General features: G+C 40.6%; 1 protein-coding gene across 10 annotated transcripts in view; it reads right to left on the bottom strand.

Annotated features, from left to right (window-relative positions):
- Lpp (LIM domain containing preferred translocation partner in lipoma) overlaps nucleotides 1-17,475 on the bottom strand; it is a 684,300-nt gene that overhangs the window by 489,881 nt on the left and 176,944 nt on the right. The window contains exon 5 of one of the 10 annotated variants that reach the window (XM_029566751.1): nucleotides 7,352-7,365. The exons of the other annotated variants lie outside the window; for them this stretch is intronic. The gene's annotated coding sequence lies outside the window, so the exon portion shown is untranslated. The remainder of the gene's footprint in view (nucleotides 1-7,351; nucleotides 7,366-17,475) is intronic. 10 annotated transcript variants of the gene reach the window in all.

Raw genomic sequence — 17,475 nt, 5'->3', positions numbered from 1 at the left:
TTTTTTTTTTCTGATTTTGGTGTGAGACTCAAGTCTTCCTTTGTTGAGTTTAAGTCTGTTTCTGTTTTTATGCTTGATGTGTCTTTGTTGTTTTCTTATTGGGTATGAAAAGCTTGTTGGTCTAGGCTTCAGGAACTCTCTTTTGATTTTATATTTTAGAGCAACCAGATGGCTCTAGTTGAGCTACTCAGGAGTTCCCACAGAGCCCAAGTCAGATGAGGATCAGATGCTTTCAGGCTTCCTCCTAAGGTCTGGGCCCCTCTAGTCAGCAGGTATAGCACAATTTGGGAAGCTTCCTAGGTGGGGGCTGGATTCAGGTGATCTCGGGCAGCCTCCAACAGTCTAGGCCCCTACTAAACAGGCAGGGAATCCTGCAGTAGTGGGAGGCGCTGATTGTGGTCCCAATGTAGTGGGATGAACACAGCACAATTTGGAAAGTTCACCACCATGTGGAGTTAACAGGGTAGTCCAGAGATTTGGGGTGCTGGGAGTAAAAGCAGGCCTGTGCCCAAGGCTAGAAGGAGAACCAGATGTGGGGTCTGGGAGATTGGAGTTGCTCAGGTTGCAGGGTAGTCAAGGTGCCATGGGCAGGATCAGGCTTACCAGGGAAGAAAGCTGGTCCAGACAATTCAAGGCAAGTTGGGGTTGCGGACAGCCAGGACAGAAGGCTGGTCTCAGGAGTGCAAAAGCTAGTTGGGAGTGGGGATAGTCTGTGAAGACTCTAAGAAACTAGACTGAAGGATTCAGCTGGTCTGGGTGCAGGGGATCAGGATGCAGTAGGCAGGTCTGGGCTAAGAGTGCAGTCCAGAGAACTGGGGTGCTAAGTGCAAAAGGGGGCCTAAGGTATGTTTTCTTAAGAAATTCTAGAGGACACTTCCCTTATAAGGTGTTCTGATCGTAGACAATGTAATCTTAAGGATTTATGAATTTATTCACAACAGTGTACAAACCCATACAGAGCAACCACTGGTGAGATTTCATTACTTGTAAGTTCACATGAAAAGTTCAGAATGCAAATACAATATTCAAAATCATTATCATTTTGATAAATGATAAAAATTACACTGTAAATATAACATAGTTCTTCTGACTGGAGCTCACAAGTATTAAGTGTGAAGAGTCATACCCAGAAACATAAAAGAACTTTCCTGAAATCCCAGCACCCTCCAGCTCCACCTACTACTCCATATGTCAGTAGAAACCAACAGCACTTCCTTCATGGCTCATTATAATGGTGGAGTAAATGAGTCAACTGCACACAAACGAAACACCAACAGCGATCTACCAGAATGTCACTGCACTGGTACAGCACTTCATATATCTATTATCTCATTTGATCTTTTCCATAAGCTGCAAGAGGAAAAAAATGGAATAATTGCTTCAGCAATGAGGAAACTCAGTGTCCCTAAGATATTGCTTTCCCAAAAACACACATCTAGCAAATTTGTAAAAGGCTGTGGAAGAATAGGACTCAGGATTCCACATTCCTTATCCAGACTTTTATTCATTTGTAAGTGATTTATTAAGTGATTACAATGCAAAAGAATGAAGCAAAGAAAGAAGGGAAAAGATGGGATGGCTGAGCAAAAGAGACAAGAGGGAGGAAAAGAAAAGGAGAGGACAGAGAGAAGAAAAACAAAGGCGAGGTAGGCAGGTAGAAGAGAGGGAGTAAAGTCACTTTGAGTTTACATGGTTAAATCTCCTGGAGAGCAAGGGTCATGTCCTGTACTTTAAAACAGTATGAATCCAGTGAGCCCATAAACTGTTTCAACATCATCTATGTGTATAGCAGAAACACCACTTATCCGCCACTACCTCAGCCTGCTGAGCCAAGAGAGCTGAGGGTGGAAATCCCAGGTGGTTCTAATGAAGTGAATGGAAATGTGAAAACTAGGGGTTCATTGCTTAGGTAAGGCCCAGGCAAATATACATTATCAAGAAGAGAGAAAATAATAATAAAAATAAGGAGAGAGAGAGAGTCAAGAAAACTCAAGACATATCAAAAAAGAAGTTCTAGGATAAGCTGAAGAGAAAATCTCCTGTGCAGCACTGACTCTAAAGCTGTGGCTTGGACAAGGCTGAATTTAGCACAACCTACGCACATGAGCTCTGCAGCCACCCAGCCCCCACTGCTGGCTCAAAGTGAAGAGAAATGTGAAGAGTGTTAACATGAGTATCATGGTGCAATTTGATCCCGGAGTCAAGGGTAATCAGAGGCTCCAGAAGAGAACCTTATTTCCTTCTTGAAGCACAAGGAAGCTCACCAGACAAACAAGAAAGGAAAAAGCATACAGTTATACATCAGGATTTTAAAAAGCAGCAGGATATATAACAAGGATGAGGCTCTGGGATTTCCTGTGGTACTCTACAAAGGAAAAATTAATAATCCTAATGTACTCGGACTGTGGAGGGGTTCCATGAGGAAATATGACATGGAGACTCCTCACAGGAAGTGGGAAAGGATTCATCAACTACTTACCCAGCAGCAGCCAGTGCAGAACAAGAGAAGGGACATGACAGTGAGCTCTTCCCTTGGTGAATAACCATGCTTTTCCCTAATGTGTTCCCAGACAGCCAGAGAAGGGAGTTGCTACTGTTGGTAACTATCACCTTTAGTTCTCTTCAAACTCTGAGGAGGTTATACTTCCTGCTTCTCACTTATAATTTGTCAGAGGTGCTGACAGTCCTCAAGTTTGTGCATGGCCTTCTTTCTGAATGACAAGCGAGTCTCTAGAAGCAGTGAGCTCTGCTTTCAGATGGGACTAATTTGCCCTAAGCATGGCTCTGGGTATTCTCTGAGGAGAGTTGTTGAGAGGGCCCAAACCTCTGGAAAGTGAACACAAATCCTCTCATTGGTAGGTTGGAGGGAGCCTCCTGGAGCATAGCTACGTGGCTTTCAAGAGATGTTAGCTGCAGTTGCCCAGAGAGAGATAGCAAACAAGGTCAGAGTCAAAGTGAGCACAGGTGCTGTCCCACAGACTTCCCAATACATTGGACAGGCTAGGGCACATTGTCAGCTCCTTAGACTGCAATAAATGCTGAAATCTTTTCAGGTCAATGAGGCCACCCTTCCTGGATTGGTACCCTCTGAGGTTAGTATTTATGGACAGGATATTTAAAAACAAAAAAACAAAAAACTATGAACTCAAGCATGACAGGAGTAAGGCTGGAATCATGTATTTCCCAGAGCTGACCTCTAGAAAGATTTCTAGATGGTCTGGGATGCGTTTATCTTCCCAAGCAGATCTTTTGTGGATACTTCTGAAAAGCCAAGACTTCTCTGCTCTTCAGCATACACTGTTTGGGAGAGGGCGTGTTAAACCACATGGCATTATATTTTACTGTTTCCTGTTCCACTCAGTGTTAATTCCATTTGCTTAGGAAGCACCTCTTTTATCAAAATCTCATAAGACCAGGACCAAGCCGAAATGTCATTTCTGTGAAGCCCTCCTTGAGCCCCTACCTTCCCTGTAAGTTTCTGCTCTCTTACTTATAGTTACTTATGTGCTATCACAACTTCACCAGTTGATGCACATGTTCCCTTTTCCCAAAACTTTCACTCCTACAGCCTTGTTTCGGCCTTACAACATTTCAGAAGGCAACACAGGCAGGTAGGCATGTTATAATCAATGTGTGGAGACAATACAACTTAGTAGTTAAGAGAAAGCTGATGCACCCAGATTTCCTGAGTTCAGATCCTAGCCTTTACCTGTTATGGACCATTTGACCTTTGACAAATTACATAATGTCTCTGGCTCTCCAGTCATGAAATGGTGATAATAAAAGTACTCGAGGGTAGACTTAAATATGGAATCAATGAGGCAAATGCTAAGAATATCGCCTCACTCAATAAGCATTTAGCAAAAGTCTCAGGAAGTGGTTCTATTGGAATTTTTCAGATGTATGTTTTTGAGGTTTTTACCCACCCCGACTCCTACTCAATTATCTTTCAAAAATCACTCACCCATTCAGTAAATATTTATTGAGCTCACAGATAGCCCAGGTGTGACTCCAGATACCCGAGCAATGGCAACAAGACAAACAAGCCCTTGATTCAAGGTTCTTACACTCCAGCAAGGTGAGGGAGAAAGGAAGAAAGGAACAAAAAAACCCCAACAGGATCAAGCATGCCTCTTCGGGGGTACATTCTGTCACACTCCCAAACAAGTCACTATCCTATTTAGTATAAAACTACACACCAAATGCTTTCTGATTCTTTTACCACTGCATTTTTGGAATTCAGCATTTGTTTCAAATGTTCGGTTTCATCTCATCAGTTTCTTCAGGAAAGGAAGTAGAAATCACTCCTAGGATTTGCATAATTACCCCATATGGGTCTCCTCTTCCCCCAAAGCTGAGGTACATAGTCCCAGTGCCTGGTATGAGCCTTTAGAAAGTCCTAATTTGGCCCTTGACTGCTGTTTCTGGGCTCATACAGTTTTAGAGATTTGTATTACAAAAGCATCTCACTACAAGAAAGAGTTCAGCATTCATTCAGAAAAGTATGGACTGGGTCATTCTCTCCCTTGAACTTCAGCCATTAAAATAATTCCACCAAACTAATTCTGCAATTTGGTGAAGAACTTAGGAAACAGCCATCATCTTCTTTCCCACATTCAGGATACACGTTTCATCCATGAGAAAATGCTTTCTTCAATTTGATACTTACAACAGTTGTTATTAACTCATACCTCTTGGCTGTCATTCTTACAGTATCTCCCTTAATGTACAATTCACAACTTGAACTCATGCAGCCCTGCCATATCTAAGCAAAGTTGCACCACAAGAAGCTCATGGTGGTAGTGTACATGTATGAGGAGGAAAGGAGAGAGCAGAGAGTGGAAATAAATGAACTAAAATGTCAAAGTTATGAGTACCCACCCTTCTCCCCAAACTGATGGGAACTCATTCACTTTAAGAGTAAAACTCATGGGGGCTGGAGAGATGGCTCAGCAGTTAACAGCACTGACTGCTCTTGCAGAGGACCCGGCTTCAATTCTGAGCACCCACCTGGAGGCTACGAACCGTCTTTAACTCCAGTTCCATGGGAATCCAAAGCCCTCTTCTGACTTCCATGGCATTGCACAACATGGGTGCACTCACATACATGCAGGCAATACACTCATACACATAAAATAAAAATAATACATTAAATATTTTTTAAAAACAGGAAAACTCATATCCTTGACTAGAAGCAGATGAAATACTTGATAAAGTCATTACATTCCTGGTTTTCAGGTCTTTTCTGAAATGAAAATCTAAGCTGAAAAATATGCTTATGAACAGTAACAGTTTATAAACTGATAAGGCTCAATGGCAGACTGCTTACCGAACTCACACAAGGCCCTGGATTTGATCCCTTGTGCCATATAAAGGAAAGGGAGAAAAGAGCTAACGCAGTGCAAAGATCAAATCACACAACAAATGATGAGGTCTCAGAAACCCACAGCTCAGATCTCGGTATGGAGAACCCGAACCTCTGAGAGGACTTGTGCAAAGACCCGACTGGGCAGCAGCATTGGGCACTGTTGCCCACTGACAACTATAGGAAATGAGCCGTGGAGTCAGAAAGCATGCTGCCTCAGACCACCCGGGATGACCATTACCACAGTATGCAGGTGAAGCCTGGAAACTCATTCTAGTGAAATTGCATAAAGAGTAAACATCCCAAACCAAGAGCAGCACTATGGCTGGACCAAAGACCCCATTATCCACCTCACTCCCCATCTTTGACTCTTTAACTCTCAAAATAACCTTAGGGATCCTTAGAGGATGTTAAAAAAAAAAAATCAAATTTTATCCTCCACAACTCTTCAGAAGAAATGAAGGCGTAAAGATTGAGAGTGACCCACAGACAAAGAGCTAGGAAATAGTACAGCCATGCATTTTCCTAAAAGAAACCACGTTGCCTTGGCCCATGTATCTATTAGTATGCTGAAATTCAGTCCTTATAGAAGGATGAATATTTTGATAAAACCAATGTGCCAAGTAAAACTGAAAATTGTGTCTAAGGTCAAAGAGTAGCCACTAACAAACATAAACAGCTAAATAAGACTTTGGGGAAACCACTCAGAAAAGCACAAAACACCCATTCTACATGCTGAAGTTCCATGGGAAGGTTCTGCAGTGAAAACAGAAAAATTACAGTAAAGGAATTTTCTTAGCTCCTATACATAAATGTGTCAGCCACAAAAATCAAACCACCCTGAAATTATGTGAAATCCATTCAGTTTTAGGTACAAAAAAAACATAGCAGCATTTGTGTGAGGTGTGGGAGACACGTAACCCAAATGTGGTCCTTGGGTTAGTAACTTGAACCAGGAATTCACTCAAAAAGTGTGAGAAGCCTACAAGACAGAGTGTTGAGCAAAAAACATTGTGCGACACATTTGATATAATAGTCATATGATTAACAAACTGTCACATCAAACTTTTCTGCAACATGGGAACACTTTGACACTTTGTATTTTTAAAACTGACATTTTGATTCATTACTGTAAATAGCACTTTGGGTTAAATATTGTGACAAGGAACAGATCATATATATATACATATATATATGCACTCTTTATATTTCACGTGTATATTTTTTGAGCTCTGAAACAGTTTATAATGCATGAAACCTTTTCCTACTTTGACAGTTTTGACCAGTATGTAAACAGCTATTTTATTCGTGAAGTACCCATCTCTTCAGTAAGAATGCAAATGGACTTTCCTGGTTCCACAGAAAGCCTATGAAGTGGAGGGATTGCATGACTGACAGGATGACATCTAAGGAAAGCCTGGATGAGCCTGTGGTGTCCCCACAAAGGATTTTAGAGAGACTGTAATAATGCACTTGGGGGAGGGCGTGTCTTGTCCTTTGTTTTCTCTCTTTTATTTGTTCCTTTGGTGGCATGGAATATATCAAACGGTAAATAACATGTTCCAGGGCAACTGTTACTGTTCACAGTAAAGTAATTCAATTAAGCTGAGCAAAGTATGACCATCAATAGCAGTTAGGAAACTTCAAAGTAAACAAAGTGTTCAGATTTGTAAGATATTTTCTAAGAAAGTATGCTTGACTTCTATCTGACACTAAAACCTACCAACTTTCCACTCTATCTGGAATTCTTAAAAAAAAATTCCTTCTCTCTTCCTCAAATATCCAAGTTTCAATCGATATTAATTTTGTTCCTATGTTAATTCCAAAGTTATCATGCACCTCCAAATTATGAAAACTATAAAAAATAATCCCATTACACACATGCATGCACACATAGGTCTGAAATACAGAAACAGACCAACACACATACTTGTCTTTTGCATTCAACCTTCTCTCTGGACATCATACTATTATTATTCTACTCACCCTCCTCCAAACACCTGGAAAGGGACAAAAAAGGAACATGAGATCTAAATATAACAAGATATTATACTTACTACAGTTTAACTTTGCCTCAGCATTGAAATTTAAATTAGGCAGCAGTGTTCTTTCTGAGAAAACTCTTATATATATATATATGAAAACTGCTCTGCATGTGTGATTTCTCAGAAATGATGCAAATGTTATCAATAAACTCATGGCCAACTAGATGGCCCGGTAGGTAAAGGCACTTGCTGTGCAAGTCTGGCAACTTCTATCCCTGAAATCAAAATCTGGCAACTTCAATCCCTGAAATCAAAAGTTAGAGAGAACCAACTCACAAAGTTGTCCTCTGACCTCCATATACATGCTGTGGTGTGGTACACATGCCCACATACACATAACATGCACACACACACAATCTGCACACACATGCACAATAACTTTGGGGGGTTCTTTTTGTGACAGAGTCTCCCTATAGCTACAGCTGGCCTGGAACTCACTATAGAGACCAGGCTGGCCTCGATCTCACATAGATGCACCTACCTCTGCTTCCTAAGTGCTGGGATTAAAGGCACCACCGTACCTGCCTTTGTAACAATTTTTAAAAACTCATTCTAATCCTACAAAACTCAATCATGTTGTATAAAACTTAGCAAAGCACAATGGACATCATTTAATACATGCAGTAAATATTAAGAACAAACAAAACCAGCAATAGTCAAATTCAAATATTTTTGCATCCTTCTATAATCAAAGCAGCAGTCTAGTTCTTTTCTTCATTAAATTAATCAAGTCCTGCAGGGAAAGAGCCTTTACGCTATGTCCTGTATATGCTCCAAATTGTTAGCAACTAAAGGAGTTTTACAAACTGCTTCAGAAGTTGTTTGAAATTTTAAAATATAGATAGAAAAGTAATACTTTTCCCTTGATCTACTGAGAAAATGAATCAAAGTGTCACCCAGAGAATAAAAATGTACTGTTTGAACTCAAGTCTTGTAATTAATTTCCCAAACTTGTAAGGGGGTAGGTCCCACTCAAACAAGGTTGGTGACTCCTCAGCAGAGGCCTGGAGCACTGTTGCTGGAATAAGGCCTCTTCTGCATGTGCTTGGGAAGAATAGAGGAGATGCTACAGTACTTGAAGACAGAAAATTTGGATGCAAATCAATTTTCAGGTATTTATTATTTAAGGTGAATTTGACTTTCTTTTTTTCATTGCAAAATGAAAACAATATAAGCATATTGGATTTTATGAAAATTAAAAATTAAATTGGTAAGGACACTTTTCCTCAAAGTTTTAGTTTGCCAAATTTTAGCAGCAACTCATTTTAAAATTTTTTAAAAGGTAATACAAACTCAACTAAGTTCAATTTAACAAAAAAATTGCTTTAGATGCTCAACTTGTGTGTTTAGGTCCCTCCCGTGTGCCATGATTGAAAGACAAGGAAGGAGGAACACAGGAAGGAAGAAAATTCATCCAAGTCATGATCTCTGTCCCCAGGAGTCCACACTCATTTTACACTGGAAAGCATTTCACATGTGAGCTTTCATAGCACTTAGCATTAGACAATAAGGTAGGAAACCAAAAAGCATGGTACTGAGGATGAATGGGTTCTATGGAAGTTTGGTGAGGTAGGACATCAGGAAGAGTCTCAGAGCTTCAGAAACCATGGCATTATTTCTCCACCCCATAAACATCCCCTGGGTATGTGAAATGTGAGAGGAAGGCCCTCTCTATATAACTCTGTCAAGGGGTACTGGGGACTTGCTAGGACCTCCAGCACTTACTCAGAGTGTGTTACTCCCCGTCCTAGTTCATTTGTGTTGACATAATATCTCACACTATATACTTTACAAAGGACATCAAAGCAATGTCTTTGCGCTGTGTCTTCTCCTGGTAGAAGACCAAAGGGCAAGAGCGGCAAGCAAGAGAGGGAGGGCAAAATCCATATTTATCATAGTCACGTTCTTAAGACAACAAACCTACTCCTATAAAAACAGTACTAATAGATTCAAAATAGCAGACCCTTCAGAATCTAACCACTACTTGTGAGTGCCCCCTACTCCACGTCCTGCTGTTATTGGGAATTATATTTCCAAAACATGAACTTTGGGGGACAGATTCAAATTATCATACTGTTGGGCATATGTAACATTACAGTTATGCCTGAATAGAAACAGCCTGACTCACAGCCTCATTCTAAGCCAAGAGTACACCCAAACTACTGAGAACCTGTTCTTTCAGAATTTTCTTGGAATTGTGCTCTAGACCAAGGGCTCACTCATTCTTTTATTGAAGCAGTATATCTAGTATGAAATGGGAAAGTAAAAGTTGGATCATTATCTTATCAGAGAAGAATTTTGCCCTTCCCAATCCACAGACCTAGAACAACACACACACACACACACACATACACAAACACACACACACAAACATAACTACACAAGCACAAATAGATGCTATCAATTTAATCCCATTATTGTTTAGAACACAAATGGGATAATCATCATACTTTCATTGTTTCCAATGAATATCCAGTGCTGCAGTGCCTTCTAGAAATGAAAAATAATCCACTCACATTCATGCACTGTTTGTGGGTCAAGGGCAAGGAAATGGTTATGAGGAATCAAAGGTATATACTTTAGGTTACAAAAGGAGCTTAGTAGGCTTTTTTACATTATAAACAACCGATATAATCTTAATGTTTAAATTCTAATTATTTTTATTTTATGTGTATGAGTGTATTGCTTGCATGTATGTAAGTGTACCCATGTTGTGTAATGCCCGTGGAGGTCAGAAGAGGGTGTTGGATCCCCTGGAACTGATGTTACCAATGGTTGTTAGCTACCACATAGGTACTGGGAATTAAACCTGGGTCCTCTGCAAGAGCATCTAGTGTTTTTAATCACTGAGTCATCTCTCCAGCCCCAGGTTTAACTTTTTGGTTATAAAGTTAAGTAAAAGTCTTTTGTCCAGAGTATGTCCATATTGTAAAAGTCATTCCCACAATACTACCCTGCATTTCTTCCTTCCTTCCTCTGCAATGAGCTACTGTCCCTTTTTGTGCCTTCTTAAAACATTTCTAGGTCCAACCCTTCTCAATTTGTAGCCTTCAGGGTTGAAGAAGAAAGTGAGGCAGGGACCAGTGTGACAAGTTGAACTATCACCTAGCTGAGAATCAGTCTGTGACCTCAAGCAATTCTCTCCATTCAGTGGGCCACAGCATCCTGAGATATGCAGGGTTAGAAGACATTCAACAGTCCTCCCTGCTCATAAACATTCAGTCTCTGTGTCCTGCTGTTTCAAACAGTTTCCAAGTGACAACTGGGGGCTCAGCAGTGACACTGACCCTGAAGAGGCTCTGACATGGCCACATCAACAGTTTCTATTGTGGGGAAGGTCAGGGACTTCTTCAGAAAATAGCCGATCTAAACAGAGCCCAAGGAGTGTCATGGCAACACTGCTCGCAAGCTGCCAGAGGTAGAGAGGAAAAGCAGCCAATATGCTATGCGTGCGCAGCTGCCACACTTCAGAGCAGCGCTCAAACCTAGTTAATATCATCTTGCTTAATACTGAGTCCCATAGATCATAAGCTATTTTTACTATGTGTTTAACAGATTTGTGTATTGTCCTCTCTGCCAACACTTCCAGAGTTCGATACAGAGGACCGGGGGCATGGAAAGCCTTCAGGACCTTAGGCCACCTGGAGTTGGAGGAAATGAGAGAAGCAAAAGAAAAAGAAGAAAAATAAATACAAAGGAGGAGCTTTTCATTGGAATCAGAACTAGCAAGAAAAGGAGAGCAAGATGTAAAAGCCAACGCTACAATAATAAAGCATGCACATCCAACCTCTCCACAGACTTAAAAATGTACATGTTAGAGAAGAGGCTGGGAGAAGGTGGTCCTCTCCTTGGTGAGCACGAGCCTTCTCACCTCAGGTCTCATCACAACCTTTGCCAGTTTTCCCTCATCTCCATATCCACTCCTCTTAGAGCAATAGTGCATACCACTCCACAAAGCCCTAGATGTACTTCCTAAAAGGTAAGCACCTGGCCCAATAGATACTGCCTTTCAATGTCTAGAGACAAGAGCTTTAGCTAAGAGTCCTATTTATAAGCAAACTGTCTCTGATGTAGGAATGGGAATTCTAGATTTTGATGGACCTGTGTGACAGCACCCAGGACAGGGTCTGGCACACAGTAGACATCCAGGGATTGCTCTCTTGTGTCCATCTATAAGATACAGTAGTAGTGTCACCTGTAAATATGAGGGACAGGAACTGGAAAAGGAGAGAAAATAAAAAGATAGCAATACAAAATAGAATGTAAATATAAATAAAGTTGAGCCAGGTATCATGGTATGAGTTTTAATCCCAGTTACATAGGAGGCTGAGGCAGAAAGTCCACTTGAGCCTGGGAGTTAAGGACCACATAAAAACTATGTATTTTTTTAAAAAATGTCGAATGAGAAGACTGATTCCAAAGCCAAGGGATATATAAAGGTGATTTCCTTAGAGGGAAGGGTATGTGCTGGCCCTTCAAACAGGAAAGCAAAGACCACATAAGCAAATGAAAGGAAGTCTTTTCATAAGAGCTGATCCTCTGCACCAGACCAGGGCACTCTGGGGTTGTTAAATTTATTAGTTCCATATCTTGGGTCACTTTGGCATTCCATGTTCCCTACACTGAAGGAAAGAATAAAGAAGAATAAGACCACCCCACCCACTGACCACTGAAAAACTATGTGGGAAGAGAAACAGCAATGAAATCGGACACGGAGGCTGTGGGCTTACTCCATGCCACTATTCCACTGCCAGGGTTTAGCTAGGTGGCTCATCCGGCTGCAGAACAGAAAATTCTAGAGAAGTCCAGTTGGAGTCCTTGAGGCTTTGGGAGAGCAATCTTGTCCAAGGCTCACATGTTGCAGATGAAGATGAAAAATGATTGTGCTCAACTACACATTTCTGTGATCTCTGCCCAGTTCCCTGACATACCTGATATTCACTGGCTTCTGGGATCTGCCTCAAGCAGATTCTTGCATGTCAGAAGAGACTGACTCTTCAAGTTGCAGTATTATGCCAAGATGTAATAAATTATCTTTCAAAGTCAATTCCAATCCCTGGATATCTAAGAAACCTCCCAAAAAAAAAAAAAAAAAAGGCATTCTCCAAATTCCCTCACTCCACAAGGTATCGCTAAGCTCCCACACAGCATTGAATCCTGGCAGGCCCTCATGTCAAACTTAGCTCCGCATGCCTACCAGCTCCATCAGTAAAGCAAGCTACCTTACTAAATAAATAAATACTGACAAACAGATTGGTACAGAACCTTCTTTTTCTGACACTCAGTGAAGTACCTTTCCAAATGTTCCATCTTGCCTCTGATCCTTACAAGCCTGCATGTATACAATCTCCAGAACAGGCAAAGTGCTTGCAACTAGCCTCAAATCCATCAAGCATTTCGACAAAGTATGCAGCAAAAGTGAAGAAACGTAAAGGCAAGGAGAAGAGGAACCAAGGGCACAGACTACAAATTAGATACATAGCCATGCCACAGCGGCTACTTGGAACAAAGGTTTTATACCACATCTATACTCAACCAGGAATGTCTGAATGGAAGCATGGGCGAAGATTTATGAGGCAGAACTGTGTAACTACCAAGGCAACCCAAGGCACATATCAAATGAGATTTTTTTTTTTTTTAAGAATTCCTTTAAACAGACAAGGACTTAGATCCCAGCTCATGTAGTGTAGAGATGGCCCCAGCCAGACGGCAAAGGCTTATTGGCACCACTGTAATTTGTCCATCCACCAATATGCTCCACAGAAAACACCCATATGCTTTCTTTTAGCTTCCATATGCTTTTTTAGCAAGGAAACTAAAATATTTCATTAGTTTTGAGTAATTAATAATTACTTATTTCACAATAGTCACCCTCATTAAAAAACGAAAATAACTGATTAAGCTGCAGGATCCTGGCTTTCAGCTCAAGCATTTTTTTTTTTCTTTTTTTTAATTCTTCCCCTCTAGGAATTGAGTAACAGAGTAAAACAGCCAGTGTGGAAATAGTCACATTACGAGGAATGAAGAGGTATCATACATATCACCCTGCATTCCTCTTGCCTGAGACATTATGATTTAATAAAAAGAACATGGACTTGGGGATCTGAAAGAGCTGGAATCCAATAGTTTGGCTCCTGTGAACAGCACTTCTGAGGAAATGAAGGGTGTTGAAAAGATAAGGCCTGCTGGATCCCTTCAGCCTAGTCCTCCACCATTGCCAAGGAGTAACTTCACAGAGCTCCCGCCCTTCATCTCAAGGCCTGGGTACCGCATGCCCCCAAAATACTGGCAATGAGCCAGTGGCTGTCAGCAGGCTAGGGCCTATAAGAAGGCCTCCAACTCTACTGAGCATGGGAACTACCTGGAGATTTTGTTTAAAAGGCAGAATTTGATTCAACAAGTCTGAAGTATGGTCTGGAATCTGTATTCCTAACAGACTTTGAAGTACAGTGGATGCTGCTGATCTTCAGGCCAAAGTGTGAGAGGCAAGAAACTAAAAAATAGCACAGGAAGAAAGAGAAGACATAAAAACCAGGTAACTGTGTCTATCTCAGAAGACCTGAGTGAGGATTGCTAATGATTCAGATGATAATGCGCATTCAGTAGCACAAAGGTTTCTCACGGCAGTTTTGTAATTAAGGTATGATTTCCATTTTAGAAACAACAAGGCTCAGCCCCAAAGACATCAAGTAACTTATGGGTCACCTAGATAACAATGCTGTGCTCCAAGTTCAGGTAGATCAGCCTCTCAGAGTGAGTCTATGCCAATGGACAATTGGAAATGCAAAGATACTCCTGTAGACTGTATGCAGTCTGGTTCTTCTCCCATTTTTCCCAAGCTGCTAACCCACTGCCTGAATGTTGATAAACTGTACCCCTTCTGTCAGCTTCCATGTCCCTGTCCTTAAGGTGAGGGTATTGGCAACCTTTGAGGCCTTTTCCATCTCTGGCACTGGCTTTCATTCTCCCAGCTTCCACATAAGCTCACAGTGGGTCACACCGTGAGTTTCACACATGTGGCAATCATTACAACTTGGCAGAAACCAAATTCTAGCTGTTCACATCTGGAACTGTGTGAATCTATGTATGGTCAGAAATCTGTCTCCTTTAAAAGTCTGATGCTCAGTAAAACAGGGAAAAAAACAACAAACATTTCCCAAAAGACTGAAATCCCAATCGATCAATAGCTCAAAGTCTAATTAAAACACTATGATCCTAACTACTTTTTTTGTTTCCCCTCATCTCACCAAGATAACTAACCTGACAGAAGTTTCAAAAACCAGGAAAACTCATGAGCTAGATGGAATATATTTGCAGTTCTGTAACATTTCCTATTCTGCCTTAAAGTTGAGAGATTATAATCACTATGTTATCATATGCGTGATAGAGAAGGTATGCTGCTGTCCTGCTCCAAAGCCCACAGCACTCCTGTGGAGACCACTTAACCATTTCTAACCAGGATAGCCAGTTGATGAAGTTGTTTTATTTTTGCTACTTATAGTCAATGTTACCTCTGAAAATAGTTATATTTTGGAGTAGATCTGGATTTAAACCCAAAGTTTGCTATTTATTGGCTGTTAAAGCAAATTATTACACCTTCCCTGAACTTGGTTCTTTATATGAAATATAGTGGAAAAATCATTTTCTACTTTATGAGAGTAAATAAAATAATGTACCGTATTAAAGTTACTAATGCTTAGCAAAATCTGAGTTAAAAGTGCATTTAGTTAATGAATTAATTAATGAAGCAAGTAAAATAAAAACTTCAGTGTTAAACCATCTCTTTACAGATACATGTGTATCAATGTCCAGACTCATGCTATGGGTATATTTTGGCTGAAAGAGCAAAACAACAGAGGAACTCTGAGGAATTCCAACAGAAAGGAAGCATGTGCCAACCAAATGGAAGTTCTGACTTCCCACGGAGAACTAAGTATCTTTTGTCTTCACTAGAACTCCTGCACAGTCTTCAGAGTAGTTAACATTCTTTGCAAACGTGCATTCTTCTGGTAGTTCATAGATTTGCCCACATTTCAAGAAAAAGTCCACAAACCCCACTCCTACCCTCCTCTCTCTTCTCCCCTGCCCTCTTCTCCCCCCGCCCCAATGATGAACACATTAAATCAGAGAGAGCTCTGAATTCTTCACATTGCATGGATAGGCAGATTACAAACTCATGAAAATCTGAGATGGCAAAAACTTCAATATCTTTTATTCTACCATCAACTGCATCTCACTTATGGCACAGAGAAAAGTCCTGCTTTCCCTGCAGTCACAGCAAATTAATTAGAGCCAGGATTTGAACCTCAGACAGTAAAATAAATTCCAGTCTCTGAATCTCAATGCTGTATGATCAAAGGTAAGTAAGTGCTTAAGTCCAATGATCTCTAGATTATCTTCTATTTGATAGGTAATTACTACAGTCTTCCCTGGAGTGCAGAGTCCCATGAAAATAAGAGTTTGGTTTTGGCAAAGACAAAACCACCTGTTTCTCAGGCTCAGCCCAGTCTCACAAGACCAAGGCAGCAAAAAGGGTCTAAGAAAGTAAGGTGAATTTCTTTAAGTCTTGTGTAGCCCTGACTATTATTCTTCTAACCTCTTCCTTATTCATCCTTTGTCTGTCTTCTCTTTAAACAACATTCCCAACTGTGCAATTAACAGTCATCTAGGAGCTCATCCTTAGCTTGACATAATTCACTAGATCACAAAAAGTAGGAGGGGGTGAAGGATAGTGGTAAGGTCAGAGACATATAACATCACAGAGCAAGAACTGCAAGGGTCCAAGCTGTCCTAATAAACAGAGTGTCGTACCTCCAGGGAACCAGTGAAGATGACGGAAGTCCACTATGCTTATCTTCTATTTGACACTGAAACTGGTTTTGTATGAAAGATAAAACTTTAAGCATTAGAGAAAGAAAAATTAATTAAAGGAAAACGTTTCTCAAGTAAAACAAAGATACAACTAAGGGGACTGGAAAGATGGATCAGTGGGCAGTGTCTGTTTGCTGTGTAAAGATGAGAACTTCAGTTCAGCTCCCCAGAAGCTATTTAAAAGGCCATGTGTAATAGCATGCACCTGTAACCCCAGCACTAGGGGATGAGAGAGAAGTCCCTGGAGCTCTCTGGCCAGCCAGTCTAGTCACAGGTGCATGTATGGGTATGGACACCTGCACGTACACAATACAGATGCAAACAGGTGCTAGATAGATAGATCAGACAGACAGACAGACAGATGATAGATGATAGATAGATAGATAGATAGATAGATAGATAGATAGGCAGATAGATAGATGATGATAGATAGATGATAGGTAGATAGATAAATGATAGATAGATAGATAGATAGATAGATAGATAGATAGATAGATAGATAGATAGATAGATGATAGATAGACAGATAGATGATAGATTAATAGATACATAGATAAAAAGATATATCTTTGAAATCAATAGGAATTTGGTCCAAGATTGGCACAAAAACAAATTCCCTCCATGACCAAAAATTTCAAACTCTGAAATAGGAAATTGGAGTAGATTAACTATTTTTTTTTGTTTTTGTTTAGCTGTTGTTTATTTGTTTTGTTGTTGTTGTTGGGTTTTTGGTTTTTGGTTTTTGGTTTTTTTGAGACAGTGTCTCCCTGAAGCCCCAGCTGATCTGGGACTCACTGTGTTCAAGACCAGACTGGCCATGATATCACAGAGATTCACCTGTCTCTGCTTCCAGAGTCTGGAGAATAAAGGTGTATGCCACCAGACCAAGCAGAAAAACTCAGTTTTTTAAGGTTTATACGGTTTATTTCCCTTTATTTTATTATGTTTTTCCTGCATATATGAAGGTGCACTACACGCATACCTGACAACCACAGAGATCAGAAGAGGGCATTAGATACCCTGGAACTGTTAAGGTAGTTGTTACCCATCATGCCGGTGCTGAAAATTGTACCCAGGTCTTCTACAAGAGCAGCAAGTGCTCTTAACTGCTAAGCCATCTCTTCAGCAACTAGACTGACTCTTAAAATGCCCTGTGTTTTGATATCCTGATATGTCCTAACAGATCTGATGATC

The sequence above is a fragment of the Nannospalax galili genome, unplaced genomic scaffold (genome assembly GCF_000622305.1).
Source record: "Nannospalax galili isolate Female #2095 unplaced genomic scaffold, S.galili_v1.0 scaffold559, whole genome shotgun sequence".
Classification (NCBI taxonomy): domain Eukaryota; kingdom Metazoa; phylum Chordata; class Mammalia; order Rodentia; family Spalacidae; genus Nannospalax; species Nannospalax galili.
The sequence above is the reverse complement of the archived record's forward strand: the minus strand, read 5'-3'. Positions and strand labels throughout refer to the sequence as shown.